We start from the raw sequence: 14,179 nt of genomic DNA, 5'->3' as shown, positions 1-14,179 counted from the left end.
GTCTGTATGAACAACTTGTGATAGAAAAATAAAGTTACATATATTTCTATTCTAAGGCCATAAAACAGGGCCATGACTTATTACTAGTAACTGAAAAGGCAGCAATTAAAAAAGGAAAGAAGAAGAAGCTAAATTATTCAAAATCAATGGTAAGTAAAGGTAAAGTCCCACTGATTGTCACACAATGTGTAAAATTTGTTCTCCGCATTTGACCCATCCCCTGGGGGAGCGGTGAGCAGCAGCGTGCGCCGCGCTCTGGAATCACATGGTGATTTAACCCCCTAATTCCAACCCTTTGATGCTGAGTGCCAAGCAGGGAGGCAAATGGGTCCCATTTTTATAGTCTTTGGTATGACTCGGCCGGGGATCGAACTCACAACCTCCCAGTCTCAGGGCGGACACTCAGACCACAAGGCCACTGAGCTGGTCAGTGGCAAGTGTTACAAGACTATATTCCTTCCCGTCAATGTTGTCATTGATTGATGTATTAAGGTTGTTGGCTAAAAGTTGTAGGCAGCCTAATGAGCTTATGTGTGACACAAATAGTGAGACTGTCTCACCTTTGCATCTTAGGAATCATTTAAATGACAACAATCCTCGTTTACCACTTTATTGAGTCAGGCATGTTCTACCACCTACCATGTTCAGGTATGCTGATGTTCTACCACCTACCATGTTCAGGTATGCTGATGTTCTACCACCTACCATGTTCAGGTATGCTGATGTTCTACCACCTACCATGTTCAGGTATGCTGATGTTCTACCCGTAATTACAACATGTCTGTTTGTGGCAGGCAGCATCTGCTTGCTCGTGTAGCGGCTGTGTGGCACTGAACTTGTAGGAGATCATGAGGTCAGTACTGGACTTTTGGACCCACAGTACAAATCCCTTGGCTTCAGAACACTTGGATTATTCTACTCAAGCTGTTTGGAGTCATTTTATGCAAATCTAACTAAAGGATAAAGCCCTGCCCCCCGGCCACTTTAGTTGTTTTGGAGAAGTCTGGACGATACATCTATCTGTCATATTTTCACGTATCAGACAACTTTGTATTTCTTTACCAGCAAAAAGCCAGCATAGCGCTTAATGGAAACCCATGTGTCTGTGTACAGTATGCAGAAGTCCACCAGGTGCCTAGATGTGTGTCACAGAAGCAGCACAACGTCACAAGTTCACCAACCCTGTGGCTTGTTAGTGGTCCAGGTGTGTGTGACAGGTTGGTACAGTACAGTACAGTCCCACAGCTCATCCTGGCCTGGCTGTCTGTGTTTCTTTTTTTGGAGGACCCTGTGGAGAGAACATTGATTTTGAAGCTATATTTGGATCTGCTAGGAGATGCTCTTGCTCAGACACAGTGATATATAGATATTTTTAACTGACTTGTTTTTTGCCCACAAAAGCCCGGTTATGTTTCAGTCTTTCTAATATAGGGATGTCACGATACCAGAAGTTCTACTTTGATACCGATACCCAGGAAAATATCGATACTCAATACCATTTTCGATACCAGGGGAAGGGGGGGATGACAACACATCAAGAGGCATACAAATAAAGTTAGACAGACGCACACTCTGAGCCTGAGAAGCAGCTGAGCGTTCCTCTAGTCTAGTTAGATGTCACCGTGCAGCTTACAGTCGAGATGAACCCAACGGAGCCCAAGTGGCGCGTGGGTCAGAGTCCGTTTCAGACTGAAAACATAACTTGTCTGAGATGACAGCTTGAGAGGCGGGTCATAGTAGCATGTCGATGATTTGATTTGACAATTCTGGGGACTTGATTGGGCTCTGGCCAATCCTGGCGTGTTCCGCCTCCAAATCGAGTGGGATTCAGCGTGTTGTGCAGGGCCGATTCTAGGGGGGGGCAGGAGTGGGCTATGCCCACCCAAAAATTAATCTTGCCCACCCAAAAAAAAAAAAAAAATTGTATCTCCCTTTTTGAATTCCAGCGCGACCCGAAGGTTGGAGACCACTGGGTTAGTTAGTTTAGGGCACCTAACAGTAGTTATAGCTTTAATTTGATTTGAGAAATAAGCTCATCCAATGCAAAGAATATTATGGAGTTGATTATTTTAAACTATGGATGAAGGATTGTTATTTATTTGTTAGGGTAACAAAGTCAATCTGCTTTCAAAGTTTTAATTTCAGTTTGAGTTTGAATAAGACTAAAAGTCTTGTAAATATAGGTTTGAAGGCTAAATGGCAAATAGTTTTTAGCTATGGTTAAGTCTCACTGCACTAGTCTTTAATTTGATTTGAGAAATAAGATCATCCAATGAAAAGAATTGTTATGGAGTTGATTATTTTAAACTGGATGAAGTATTTTTATTTATTTTTAGGGTAAGTCAATCTGCTTTCAAAGTAGTTTTCTTTGTCACTTTTCAGTTTGAATTTGAATAAGACTAAACGTCTTGGAAATATAGCAATAGTTTTGTAAATAGTTAGTTTGTACATAGTTTGCTAATAGTTTTGACAATAATAATGTAAACACTGGCCTGTCACCTGAGTGAAAGTTCCTACTTACAGTTTGGTGACCCAAAACAGAATGGTGACTCCTACTGGAACAATTTGGTTCAGTGTTTATGCCTGTGTTGCTGTCTGTTGTAGTGTAAAACGACTAAAGAGAGAGCAGGTAGTTACATGAAAGTGAGTGAGAAAAGGAGAAGATACTGAATAATGACATCACAACAGTATAATCCTAATGTTAATTTAAAATTAAATATTCTTGGATGAAAGTCCAAAAAACGTCAAATTTTCTTCGCCGCTGCCCTTACAGGCAGCACCGAGAGTCCATTCCTACCTAAAAGTACTTCCAGCACCACTGAATATAATGCAATTTAATCCCCATCCCCGAACCCATAAACTCTGGCAACCTACCGCCAAAGTTGCCCCCTACCAGCCCACCCTAGAGTGGCAGGCTAGATACGGGCCTGGTGTTGTGGCGCTCTCCTTGGGAAGAGCCTGCTGACTGACGTGAGGTTAGTGGCTGAGTGGAGCTCAGCGAGCCGCAGGCAGCCAGCTGCCTTTGTGTTGCGGGGCAGAGAGTGCAGCACGTCGGCCTGGAATCTCCGAGGGGCAACCCCTGACAACCAGGCTCTCTGAGGCGCGCGCCACTTACGCTATTGCGGTAAATACAGCATTCCTGGAATGCAAGTTTAAGAGCCAGTTAACATTTCTTTGCATTCTTAGACATTACCGTTTGCTTTATGTTGTATGTTACATACAATTGGCCAAGTTAGTAAGTTAGTTTATGGGCTAGAAATTCTGCCAGATGACAGGCACTAGGCTCCATTTTCTCCTTCATTTGGAAGAGGAAATTATCCTGAAATGAAGATTTGATTGACAGCTGCCATGTCGTGATATGATTGGTTGAAATGGGGTAGAAATTTGATAGTACTATGTAGGGCTGGGTCGGTTTGAAAAATTTAAAACCGGTTCGATATTGCCGTCTAAACCGGATCGAATCGGTATACAGATTTTTTTGTAATTATTATTATTTTTTTAAGCAGGGCTCCCGAGTGTGGCCCATAACTGTCTGTAGTGCAACTTCAGTCCATCTGATAGCGATAATACACCTCTAAGCTGGTATTGTCAACCAGCAATGATACTGAATAAAAAGAAGCAGGACACCTGTGTAACAAACACACCCTGTATTTATTTCTCATAACTATTCAGCTTAACTTTTCTTCAAACATCAACATAATAAACAAAATAAGACTTTTGCATACTAGTGCAACTTGAGAAGAGGCTAATACGAACAATAGTGCAATCAGAATGGACTGGCAAAAACTTTTTTTTTAGGTTTTTTCGGTTCGCACGTGATCAAACCGGTTTGGGCTCGTACACCGAACCGAACCGGTAAAACCGGAAATCGACCCATGCCTAGTACTATGTGACGTCAGCAAACTGTAGATTACTGTTATCAATGAAATTTTGAGAAATGAACTTTTGATGTGAAAAAGTGTGAAAAACTAAAGAAATTAGATTTTTGTTATTTGTTTTGCATACATTATTAAATAGGTGCACTGCATACCCAGGTATTTGAACTAAAATAAAAGAAAAGTCATTTTTGGGTTCAGCTCGACTTTATTGAGTGCCAATGACGACTTTAGTCGTCAATTGCTTTAGTAACGTTGAGTGCCAATGACGACTAAAGTCGTCAATTGCGTTTTTTGACGGTGGGACGTGGATCAAAGCCAGATCCATCTCCTGTAAAATTTTGGGGCATGTTGAATGTGTATAACCTATTTTACCGACCCATTAGGTGGCGACAGTGCTCTCCAGATTAGAGAAAGGCCAGGAGAAAAGAGAGAAGAAGTCATGAGGAAACGGAAATCGCATCGATATGCATGAAGCATAACGTTAGCTGTGCCTGTGAACAGCAGTCCATCTGCTGCCACAATTGAGCCCCTCCGTCTGCGATAGCTGCGATAGCCCCTCCATATGATTTAGTTGCCGACACCAGTGTCTTTCTGAAAAGTTACATTATTCTCAGCTGGGAGCCGGCGACAGGCTGTGAAAAAGCGGGGGGATGCAGCGCACTTTTCAGTGCAGACGGAGCAAAAGCAGAGCGAGAGCAAACGCAGCAGAGCCCCAGAGACACTCCCACGGAGGAGGAGGAGGGGGGTGGGGCACGCAGGGCAGCAGAAAGCCCAGAATCAGACGCAGCTTCATCCCAGCTCACAACCGAACCCCAGAAACGAGCGAGCCCGATCCAGACTGCCGCGACGAGCGGCCGCCATCCAGGCAGCAGAGACTCGCCTGACACAAGCAGCACTCAGAGCGAGCAGAGCCACCAGAGACACACCCACGGAGGAGGAGTTTGCAGTAGAGGGTGGTGGGGGTGCTGTTATATTGAAGGAAATTACTGTTCAGATGTTTCAGGTCAGAAAAATATTAGCTTCAGAGTCAATGATTTGCTTGAAATGCTATATTTTACAAAAGGCTCAATATCTCAGCTTCTAGATGGAAACGCCAATTTTTTCTGTTTTTGACCTATCTTCTCCGGCTGATAACTAAAGAACGGAAAATGATATCAATAAACTTTTTTTTGCTGCTGATACAATAGAGTCTCATCGTCTTTGTGCGTGTTCGGTGTTTACATAGTAATATCACACAATATTCTGTGGGCCTCGAGAAATCACTGAAAACGCTCTGAAACTCTGGCACTGGGAGCGTCCGTTCTCCAAAAGTGGCTGGCACTCAATGAGTTAATGATACACCAGGCAGGAACTAGATTATTATGCCGTTGAGTTTAAGCAGAGATAATGGGTCATCATCGCTCTCTCTGGGCTTTAGCGTCCGGTCGGTCAGCTCTCTCCTCTCCTGCTCTGCGGGCCAGTCACGACTCACTTCCTGCTCTGCGGGCCAGTCACGACTCACTTCCTGCTCTGCAGGCCAGTCACGACTCACTTCCTGCTCTGCGGGCCAGTCACGACTCACTTCCTGCTCTGCGGGCCAGTCACGACTCACTTCCTGCTCTACAGGCCAGTCACGACTCACTTCCTGCTCTACAGGCCAGTCACGACTCACTTCCTGCTCTGCAGGCCAGCCACGACTCACTTCCTGCTCTGCGGGCCAGTCACGACTCACTTCCTGCTCTGCGGGCCAGTCACGACTCACTTCCTGCTCTGCGGGCCAGTCACGACTCACTTCCTGCTCTGCGGGCCAGTCACGACTCACTTCCTGCTCTGCGGGCCAGTCACGACTCACTTCCTGCTCTGCGGGCCAGTCACGACTCACTTCCTGCTCTGCGGGCCAGTCACGACTCACTTCCTGCTCTGCGGCCAGTCACGACTCACTTCCTGCTCTGCGGGCCAGTCACGACTCACTTCCTGCTCTGCGGGCCAGTCACGACTCACTTCCTGCTCTGCGGGCCAGTCACGACTCACTTCCTGCTCTGCGGGCCAGTCACGACTCACTTCCTGCTCTGCGGCCAGTCACGACTCACTTCCTGCTCTGCGGGCCAGTCACGACTCACTTCCTGCTCTGCGGGCCAGTCACGACTCACTTCCTGCTCTGCGGGCCACTCACGACTCACTTCCTGCTCTGCGGGCCAGTCACGACTCACTTCCTGCTCTGCGGGCCAGTCACGACTCACTTCCTGCTCTACGGGCCAGTCACGACTCACTTCCTGCTCTGCGGGCCAGTCACGACCCACTTCCTGCTCTGCTGGCCAGTCACGACTCACTTCCTGCTCTGCGGGCCAGTCACGACTCACTTCCTGCTCTGCGGGCCAGTCACGACTCACTTCCTCCTCTGCGGGCCAGTCACGACTCACTTCCTGCTCTGCGGGCCAGTCACGACTCACTTCCTGCTCTACGGGCCAGTCACGACTCACTTCCTGCTCTGCGGGCCAGTCACGACCCACTTCCTGCTCTGCTGGCCAGTCACGACTCACTTCCTGCTCTGCGGGCCAGTCACGACTCACTTCCTGCTCTGCGGGCCAGTCACGACTCACTTCCTGCTCTGCCGGCCAGTCACGACTCACTTCCTGCTCTGCGGGCCAGTCACGACTCACTTCCTGCTCTGCCGGCCAGTCACGACTCACTTCCTGCTCTGCGGGCCAGTCACAACTCCCTGAAAATGAACAGATGCCATGAATTATCGCCAGTTATTTGAAGGATGTTTACTGGAGAGCTACTCTAGGTTTAGGTGCTAATGCCACCAAACAAATACAATAACTCAATACACTGACTGAGTGGCACTCAGTCAGTGTATTGAATGGAGTTGTGTTTGTTCTTTTGCATTGGGATCAGAGAAGAATCTGTAAACACTGTCCCTTATGGAACAAATCAACTATTGAAATGCTTTGAAATGCCTAAATGCACAGAATCAAAAATATGTCGCATGCATATTTTCACATGTTCTTTGTAGGTGGTCAGGTGACCTCAGGTCATAAAAAATACGTTGGTCTGCTGATTGAGTGACTGAGACCCTAATAGGCAGAGCAGAAAGCTACAGTAGGTAGCTAATGCTACAGTAGGTAGCTAATGCTTATGAGCTGGACTGTGCTTGCAAGTTGCCAGCAGCTGCGCTGCCCTTGTCCAGCGCTAGCTTCATTTCTATATTGTCTGCTGCAGCGAGATAGACCAAGCCAAGATGTATATTGTTCTTTTTCAAAGTGTAGGAAACTTTAATTAGATTTAATAACTGTTCTGAGTGGCTGAGGTGGGGGAGGTTGTGGGGGCCAAGCTGTGTTTTTGGCTTGTTTTTGTTGGTTCTTGCACACTCTCTGGCATATGGGCTGGCAGTGTAGTAACATGGCCACTCTCCTCTGCTTGCCCCTGGCTAATCCCTCTGGCTAACCCCTCTGTCATGCAGGCCTGGAGCTTAGGTCAGAGGCCTCAAGCGTGTCACCAACGAAAGCTCAAGGTGGCCCATTGTTAGAAGACTGCTGAGCGGCTTATGTGGCAGTGCAGCATTTTCCTCCAGAGTCAAGTGAAACGCTTAGTTAGCCCCCCACACAGCACACAGTCAGTCTTAGTTAGCCCCCCACACAGCACACAGTCAGTCTTAGTTAGCCCCCCACACAGCACACAGTCAGTCTTAGTTAGCCTCCCACACAGCACACAGTCAGTCTTAGTTAGCCCCCCACACAGCACACAGTCAGTCTTAGTTAGCCTCCCACACAGCACACAGTCAGTCTTAGTTAGCCTCCCACACAGCACACAGTCAGTCTTAGTTAGCCCCCCACACAGCACACAGTCAGTCTTAGTTAGCCCCCCACACAGCACACAGTCAGTCTTAGTTAGCCTCCCACACAGCACACAGTCAGTCTTAGTTAGCCTCCCACACAGCACACAGTCAGTCTTAGTTAGCCTCCCACACAGCACACAGTCAGTCTTAGTTAGCTCCCCACACAGCACACAGTCAGTCTGTTAGCCTCCCACACAGCACACACAGTCAGTCTTAGTTAGCCTCCCACACAGCACACACAGTCAGTATGTTAGCCTCCCACACAGCACACACAGTCAGTCTGTTAGCCTCCCACACAGCACACACAGTCAGTCTTAGTTAGCCCCCCACACAGCACACACAGTCAGTCTGTTAGCCTCCCACACAGCACACACAGTCAGTCTTAGTTAGCCTCCCACACAGCACACAGTAAGTCTTAGTTAGCCCCCCACACAGCACACAGTCAGTCTTAGTTAGCCCCCCACACAGCACACAGTCAGTCTTAGTTAGCCTCCCACAGAGCACACAGTCAGTCTTAGTTAGCCCCCCACACAGCACACAGTCAGTCTTAGTTAGCATCCCACACAGCACACACAGTCAGTCTTAGCCCCCCACACAGCACACACAGTCAGTCTTAGTTAGCTCCCCACACAGCACACAGTCAGTCTTAGTTAGCCCCCCACACAGCACACACAGTCAGTCTTAGTTAGCCCCCCACACAGCACACACAGTCAGTCTTAGTTAGCTCCCCACACAGCACACAGTCAGTCTTAGTTAGCCCCCCACACAGCACACACAGTCAGTCTTAGTTAGCTCCCCACACAGCACACACAGTCAGTCTTAGTTAGCCCCCCCACACAGCACACACAGTCAGTCTTAGTTAGCCCCCCCACACAGCACACACAGTCAGTCTTAGTTAGCCCCCCACACAGCACACACAGTCAGTCTTAGTTAGCCCCCCACACAGCACACACAGTCAGTCTTAGTTAGCCCCCACACAGCACACACAGTCAGTCTTAGTTAGCCCCCCACACAGCACACACAGTCAGTCTTAGTTAGCCCCCCACACAGCACACAGTCAGTCTTTGTTAGCCCCCCCACACAGCACACAGTCAGTCTTAGTTAGCCCCCCCACACAGCACACACAGTCAGTCTTAGTTAGCCCCCCCACACAGCACACAGTCAGTCTTAGTTAGCCCCCCACACAGCACAGTCAGTCTTAGTTAGCCCCCCACACAGCACACACAGTCAGTCTTAGTTAGCCCCCCACACAGCACACACAGTCAGTCTTAGTTAGCCCCCCCACACAGCACACAGTCAGTCTTAGTTAGCCCCCCACACAGCACACACAGTCAGTCTTAGTTAGCCCCCCACACAGCACACAGTCAGTCTTAGTTAGCCCCCCACACAGCACACAGTCAGTCTTAGTTAGCTCCCCACACAGCACACAGTCAGTCTTAGTTAGCTCCCCACACAGCACACAGTCAGTCTTAGTTAGCCCCCCACACAGCACACAGTCAGTCTTAGTTAGCCCCCCACACAGCACACAGTCAGTCTTAGTTAGCCCCCCACACAGCACACAGTCAGTCTTAGTTAGCCCCCCACACAGCACACACAGTCAGTCTTAGTTAGCCCCCCACACAGCACACAGTCAGTCTTAGTTAGCCCCCCACACAGCACACAGTCAGTCTTAGTTAGCCCCCCACACAGCACACACAGTCAGTCTTAGTTAGCCCCCCCACACAGCACACAGTCAGTCTTAGTTATGATTGAGGAATTGAAACTTATAATTGAACTCATCAGTCACTCTGGATAAGAACATAAGCTTAATGTCCAAAATGTCATCAGCCTTTATGAGTGGGGACATGTTGAGGACTTTGGTGTGTCTCAATGGAGCCAATATGTTGATGTGTGTTGGACTGTCCTGGATGTGGCCATGTGGGTGGACTGTGTGTGTACACACAACATGTGTGTGTGTGTGTGTGTGTGTTTACACACACACAACGTGTGTGTGTGTGTGTGTGTGTGTGTGTGTGTGTGTGTGTGTGTGTGTGTGTGTGTGTGTGTGTGTGTGTACACACAACATTTGCATGGGCTGAGCTTGGGTGCCTCCTGTCAGGCAGAGAGGAAGGAGGCTGATGATGATGCTGCTGTGTGTGTGTGTGTGTGTGTGTGTGTGTGTGTGTGTGTGTGTGTGTGTGTGTTAGCTGCAACGAACCCTGGCCCATCCCACCATGTCTGGCCCTGCAGCTGCAGCAGAGCTAATTTTAGCCTGGGATGTGCGTACGCCTCAGTTCCCTAGTCTGGCCTATGAGAGAGGAGGAGAGAGAAGCCCATTTCTGACTCTCTCTCTCTCTCTCTCTCTCTCTCTCTCTCTCTCTCTCTCTCCTGCATTCTCTGGGTCTCTCTCTCATTCTTTAATCACTCTATCCACCTTATTTTTGGCGGCCATTTTTGCCTGATCTAGCTGATGGGTGCTTCTTCCGGTGTGATCCTCCCAGCCTTGTTGCTAACAGCTTGACACCCGTCTGGGCGAACGGAGCAAATCACTAATCAGGTCCAGCTTGGCAAAAATCTCGTCGATAAATATCCCTTTAAGAGTGCAGTGCATTGATTCATGGGTAATCATGGCTAATATTAGCCGCTAGTTAGTTATGTTACATGGCAGTAAAACACCACTGAATGACCAAATTGATATAACTTTTAACCATTTCGGGCACAACCGTTTCCATACGGACCCATCAGCATTGGTTAGTTGTTTATAACGTGGCTGGCTATATTTCTAACGTTCTATCTATCTCTGCACACTGAGAATACTGGGAGGCGGGCCATAGCATCTCTGTCGATGATTTGATTCGACAGTTCTGGGCACTGGCGTTGGCGTTGGCCAATCCTGGCGTGTTCCACCCCCAAATCGATTGTCTTCTGGTGCAAAGCGAGTGGGTTTCAGGACGAAACAGTCTCTCTGAGCCTCGCGCCACTAACGTTATTTTAGAGCAGCGCAGTGAATACAATATTCCTGGAACGCGAGTTTAACTTAACAATTACATGTCCTCTGCATTCTACATAAAATTAAGATATTACGGGTTGTTTTATTTTGTATGTTACATACTTATTGACCAAGTTATGTTCAATTCAGCCAGGGTACAAGAGACTGAGTGTAGGTGGCCATCTTTTCAAATCAAGTAGAATACATTAGGAAATGGCAAGCTGCAACAATGAGTCACGTTAAACCGGACCTTGTACGCACAATTATTTTTTACAGTGGGGCATTCAAAAATAAGGTGGATAACCCCATATTTCTCTCTATGCCTCCCTCACTGTGCCTGGAGACCAGTCATGTATTTTGTGTCAGAAGATCTAGCGCACATGTGTCTCTGAATGTATCTAGAGGACAGCAGCACTATGATTTCCACATGAGAATATTGACCATGGCATGGTCTGATGATGATGACCTTCTCATCCAAGATCCTGTCTCTACCTGTTAGCTTCTTGCTGTGTGTGTGTATATTTGGTTAGCTCTGTTTGTCTGTGTGTGTGTGTGTGTCTCTCTGTGTGTGTGTGTGTGTATATTTGGTTAGCTCTGTTTGTGTGTGTGTGTGTGTGTGTGTGTGTGTGTGTGTGTGTGTGTGTGTGTGTGTGTGTGTGTGTGTGTGTGTGTGTGTGTGTCTGTGTCTGTGTCTGTGTCTGTGTCTGTGTTTATTTGGTTAGCTGTGTGTGTGTTAGGGATGGGCATTTTAAGCAATTTAAATACTCGAGTACTCTCCTTCTATTATGAACGAGTGCTCGAGCACTCGCGCGCGCGGGGGGGGGTCTGTGTAATTACTATGGTAATGACTGAGCAGGGCTAATTTGCTGTATATGGGGCTGTTCACACATTACGTTTGCATTTTTGCATGGAAAAAGCGCTACCTGGAGCATTTTTTGTCAGGAGAGGAACTGACTGATATTGGGTGACGCTAAGCTAACATCTAAAGCCTACCTCAGACAGTAGCCTATCTCCGATGGTTGGATGGATGGCATTAGCGCTTTGGAGCAGACACGTTGTGAAACAAGCGAAGGCATTTCCATGTCCATTGTCCAGCAATGTCAGGTTATTGTCCAGTATCATCCATTTCACTTTATGATCACTGTTACACTAATGTAAATCCACGGATTACAAGGTCCGGTGTTCTGCCAAAAAGTGAAAACTGACCAGTGTGATTAACGTTACAGCTGCAGCTAAATAGTGATCACCATGAAGCGATTGTCTCCCAAAAAGTGATTCTTTCTCCACATTTCTTGTGACTAACGTTATGGGAAACGACAGTGTAGTCAGTAAACTAGTGCAACGTTTTGAATGAGTTTTATCGGGCATGCGCTATGAAGAAGCGTGCTTCTCATTTGGGGGAATATCTCCAGCCACCATTTTCGGGAAGAGCTGGAAAACTTCCGGTTAAAACTTTCAAAATAATGTTACTTAAACAAAAGTAAATAGCTTATTGATGCACGTTGGAGGAGAAAAGGTATTTCAACGAATGAAGCAGCAAACCTTGTATCAAAATACTCGTTGTGATGTTATATGGCGTGAAACTGTGGCTGTAACGCATTACTCAAAATAAATAAGGTTACGTCACAATAAGCGTTTTATTTTGAAAGCAACAAAGCGGATGATGTACTTGTACATTCTGGCTGACTTGATGCCCGTGCAGTTCATGCTGCCAGATCCACATGACGATGCGTGCGTAGATCTTAGACCATTTTTAAAGGGGTGGGGAGTGGGGCGAGTACCCGAACAGCAGAAACGTTACTCGAATACTGACGTTATGAACGAGTGCTCGAGTACCCGAGTACTCGCGCCCATCCCTAGTGTGTGTGTGTGTATTTGGTTAGCTGTGTGTGTGTGTGTGTCCATGTGCTTGCCTCTCTCTCTTCTCTATGTCCGTAGGCTAGCTCTGAGGTGTTTATCTTTGTTTCCTGGTGTGCTCTATTGACTATTAATAAACTCCACTCTAATCCTGTGCTGTGTGTGTGTGTGTGTGTGTGTGTGTGTGTGTGTGTGTGTGTGTGTGTGTGTGTGTGTGTGTGTGTGTGTGTGTGTGTGTGTGTGTTTTGCAGGCAGTGTGGTGTGTGTGTGTGTTAGGGCTAATCTTGGCTTCCCACAATTTTGAAAACAAGATAATCGAGATAAAACAATTATTTTGGAGATATTTATTTTAGTTTGCCTATTTATATTTTTACCTTTATTTCCATGTATTTCTTTGTTTTTCAGTTCAATTATGTTTAAAGTTGAAATCCAGTACTGTATTAAAACTGTATTAAAAAGACAGTTTTTTCAACTTCAATAAATGTCTGATGTCTGAGAAATTGCGTTAAATTATCGCGATCTCAATATCAGTCAAAATAATCGAGCAGCCCTTTGTGTGTGTGTGTGTGTGTTTTGCAGGCTGTGTGTGGCTGTGTGTGTGTGTGTGTGTGTGTGTGTGTGTGTGTGTGTATGTGTTTTGCAGGCGGTGTGTGTGTTGCAGGCAGTGTGGTGAGTGGCTGCTTGTTGTTAGCTGTGAGATAGGCAGATGAGATGGAGATTACAGTAGACTGGTTCAGCATGGGCCAGGTATTACAATTAATCCCTCCACCTAGGGGAAGTGTGTGTGTGTGTGTGTGTGTGTGTGTGTGTGTGTGTGTGTGGGTGTGTGCGTGGGTGTGTGCGTGTGTGTGTGTGTGTGTGTGTGCGTCTGGGCTCTGTGTTGAGGGAGGCGGGGCTCTGTGTTGAGGGAGGCGGAGCTCTGTGTTGCTGAGTGAATCAGCAGTAGAGTGAAACAAGACTCAGGTGGCGCTGACTTGACTTGACTTGACCCACATTCTGTTGGTCTTCAGCCCTGTTCTCCCTTCAGTCATATCCTCATTCTGTTCATCCCACTGGGAAATGGTCACAATCTGACAGCAGCAACACATTGAAAACACCCAAGACAAGAGCCCACGGGTTCAAGCTCCTTTCACAGCAACTATCTGCCCTGCTGAAGGGCCATTGAGCAAGGCACCAAATCCCTTCCTAGCTGACCCCCAGACTTTCACTACTAGGGCCAGTAAAGTGTATTATGAGAGTAGGGCTGTCAGCGTTAACGCGTTAATCGCGCGCCGATCATAGCGCTTTTTTTATTTTATCGCGAAGGGACAAAATAGCGGCATGCGATTATCGCATGCCGCTATTTTGTCCCTTCGTCGCACCCGTACTTGTAGTCAAGCGGCGCCATTCGGTTTCCTGTCTCCTGCTTGTGCAGGAGGCATGGAAGAGAACGACAGCAATACGCTTTTAAATGGCTCGTTTTACTTAAAAAAAAACTCCCCAAATGGCACAGTGGACAAGTCAAGAGCCGTAGTTTGCACCTTGTGTAAAACGGAATTAAAATATCACCGAAGTACATTGAGTTTGAGGCGAGCGATCACCTGAAAGTAGCTAGCAGCCAGCTAGCTAGCGCGAGACTCATCACTCATTCTTCCTTCAGAGTCTCGGATGCGCGGGTCC

The sequence above is a fragment of the Poromitra crassiceps genome, assembly GCF_964638095.1.
Source record: "Poromitra crassiceps genome assembly, chromosome: 8".
Lineage (NCBI taxonomy): Eukaryota > Metazoa > Chordata > Actinopteri > Beryciformes > Melamphaidae > Poromitra > Poromitra crassiceps.
Note: the sequence above shows the minus strand (reverse complement) of the source record.